Here is a 3,322-nt window from a genome sequence, read left to right as displayed (position 1 = left end):
GTGTCTGGCACTTTCAGTATGTGGGGTGAAAGTGCTCAGCTCTGTAATGCCTCCATACCTTACCCAGGGAAGATGGGTTCCCTGGGCCCTGAGGCTATTTCAGGTGCTCCAAACTACACTCTACGCATTTCCCTTTCGACAGTGTTGTTGAAATGGAATTCACACACCATTAAAGGTGTCCACTTTAAAGTACATGACATTTTATCACAAACACTTTTAAGGTTTTTTTTTAGGGCTGGAAGCAGATGGGTTGACTGGAGAGCAAAACTGAGAGATTTCTCTGGAAGGATTGGGAGATAATGAGGAACAGGTGGGAGAAAGTGGACATAGAGTGGATTCAGGGTGACGGTGACGGGTCCCACTGCCAGGACGGCTGCACCAGAGTGAGCTGGCAGAAGTGGTAGGGAGCTACAGGGCATCCAAGGAAAGGCTGGGGAGAAATAGAGGACTGATGTAAGGGGTTGTACCTGACCTGGGGTGGAAGGGATGAAGGTGCCTTTGGGTATAATTTCCCCACAGCTGCTAAACAGTCCTTTTTTGCAGATGTGCTGGGAACAAATGGAGCTGTTGTAGGGTGAGAGTCATCGGCAGAGCTTGCGTGGAACACTTTGCTTGTGTATGGGGGAAGTTCAGTAAGTAAAACATGTAAAACACAGGACAAACATAGGTCTGACGGTAATAAGGAGGAAAGGTGGTCAGTGTTTGTTTGTATTAGACTCCAGGATAAGGGACAGCACCCGGAGGCTTTACAAAAGAAGTCAGTCACTGGGCGGTGGTGGTGCACGCCTTTAATCCCAGCACTCAGGAGGCAAAGGGCAGGCAAATTTCTGTGAGTTCAAGGCCAGCCTGGTCTACAGAGTAAGTTCCAGGATAGCCAGGGCTACATGGAGAAACCCTGTCTTGAAAAACCAGGGCAGGGGGCAGGGATCAGTCAAAGTCAGCATCCAAGGAATAACTGTGAACGCGTCTCAGTGATAACCCTCGCTTCCAAGTACAATGAATGCCGTGTGTTTGTTTTAAATATTAACAACAATGTTATTAGTTAATAAACAAAACTAGTCTAGTTAGAAATAATTTGATGGACACTGCTTCCCCCCCGACTCCTTGGTAGCCTACTAGTGGGAGCTCCTTGTCACCCGGTCTTCACATCTTCAGTCTTTGCTGACCACCTCAAGGGTGAAATATGTGTAAGCGTATCTCCATCCATGTTGGCCAGGCTGCTGGGCGCTCTACTGCCTGGAACGTGGCATCCAGCTGGATGCCAAGTGACAAGTCCATTGGAGGAGGAAAGGACTCCTTAACACCTTCTGTGAGTCAGGCTCTGGCAAGCACATGCCCCGGGCAGTGTTTGTAGACCTGGAACCCATAGTTATTGACGAGGTTCGCACTTGTACCTACCACCAGCTCTTCCACCCTGGGCAGCTCATCACAGCCAAGGAAGATGCTGCCAATCACTATGCCGTGGCCGCTACACCATTGGCAAGGAGATCACTGACCTTGTCTTGGACAGAACTGACAAGCTGGCTGACCAGTGCATGGATCTTCAGGGCTTCTTGGTTTTCCACAGCTTTGGCGGGGGAACTGGCTCTGGCTTTACCTCCCCTTGCTGATGGAGCGGCTCTCTGTTGATTATGGAAAGAAGTCCAAGCTGGAGTTCTCCATTTACCCCACCCCCCAGGTTTCCCCGCTGTGGTTGAGCCATATAATTTCATTCTCACCACGCACACCTCCCTGCAGCACTCAGATTGTGCCTTCATGGTAGACAATGTGGCCATCTATGACATCTGTCATAGAAACCTCAGCATCGAGCACACCAACCTACTAACCTTTACCACCTCCTATTAGCTAAATTGTTCATCCATCACTGCTTCCCTCAGATTTGATGGGACCCTGAGTGTTGATCTGACAGAACTGAAGACCACCCTGGTTCTCTACCCTCGCACCCACTCTCCTCTGGCACATATGTCCCTGTCATCTCTGCTGAGAAGCCTACCATGAGCAGCTTCTGTAGCAGAGGTCACCAATGCCTGCTTCAAGCCAGCCAACCAGATGGTGAAATGTGACCCTCACCGTGGTAAATACATGGCTTACTGCCTGCTTGTTATGTGATGTGGTTCCAGAGACGTTCAATCTGACATTGTCACCAGCAAGACCAACCATACCATCCAGTTCATGGACTGGCGCCCCCACTGGCTTCAAGGTTGGCATTATTACCAGCCTCTCACTGTGTTGCCTGGTGGAGACCTGACCAACACCACAGCCATTGCTGAGGCCTGAGCTCACCTAGACCACAAGTTTGATCTGATGTATGCTAAGTTGCCTTTGAACACTGCTGTGTGGTGGGGGCATGGGTGGGGGCAGCTCTCGGAGGCCTGTGAAGATATGGCTGCCCTAGAGAAGGGCTTTGGAGGTGGGGCAGACAGTGCTGAAGGAGAGATGAAGTGAAGAATATCGGTCCATGTGCTGCAGCTTTACACTTCCATTGCTCTGTATTGTCCTACACTTACCAATAAAGGTCTTTCCATCTTAAGTGGGTAAAAGAAATACTTTGATTTTTGTTTGGGACTATTACCTCAAATATCTAGTGCTGAAAAAATAACAGTACATATTTGTTGCATCAAAGTGTTATACCTACATTCCAAGGTTATATAGTAAATATTCTTGTTGTCATGCATAAAGAGATTATTTATTCTAACTTGTAGTCCCCCAAATAAATGATCTTCAATTTGCAAATTAAAATATACTCCTAAAGATGAAGACTACCTTGCTTTCTCCTCAATGGACACCTTTCTATAACCACTAGAACATCCTAAGTAACTACCCAGTGAAGGTCGTGTCACAAGTAATGATTCACTTTACAAAGTTTTCTAAATTAGCCCTATTAACAAAACCTTTTAAAAATCTCTACATTTTCACTTTATTACATTCAACCACAGATGAAGGGGAGCAGTCAGTCGTGTCAGATCTGTAATAAATAATTCACACCACAGACTGAATTAACAAAGAAGGCCAAAGCCAGCTCTTTACCCTTTCTGCAGAAGGACAGATCTCTGGGTTCACCACAGACTGACAGCACTCAGCACATTCCTTCACATCATTCTATTTAAAAAATAGTTTGGATATTTAGAGACATCATTTGTAAAGCAAAATAACCAAATTAAATGCACTTTTGGGCCTTTGGAATTTCTCAGACAATACCCAGAAGCATCAAAGCCAAGCCGTGTGCTCCTTTTAGGCTTCAAGATGAGCGCTGCGCTGGCCTCTCTGTCCAGATAGACACTTGGTTTTTCTAAAGCACCAAGCGCGAGCCAGGCTGGAGAGA

General features: G+C 46.9%; 1 pseudogene; it reads left to right on the top strand.

Moving 5' to 3' along the window:
• The first annotated feature begins 299 nt into the window (after positions 1 to 299).
• On the top strand, positions 300 to 2,445 carry LOC127209801 (tubulin alpha-1C chain-like; annotated as a pseudogene).
• The last annotated feature ends 877 nt before the right edge of the window (positions 2,446 to 3,322 follow it).

This window comes from Acomys russatus, chromosome 27 (genome assembly GCF_903995435.1).
Source record: "Acomys russatus chromosome 27, mAcoRus1.1, whole genome shotgun sequence".
In the NCBI taxonomy this organism is placed as follows: domain Eukaryota; kingdom Metazoa; phylum Chordata; class Mammalia; order Rodentia; family Muridae; genus Acomys; species Acomys russatus.
This window is presented reverse-complemented; position numbering and strand designations above follow the sequence as displayed.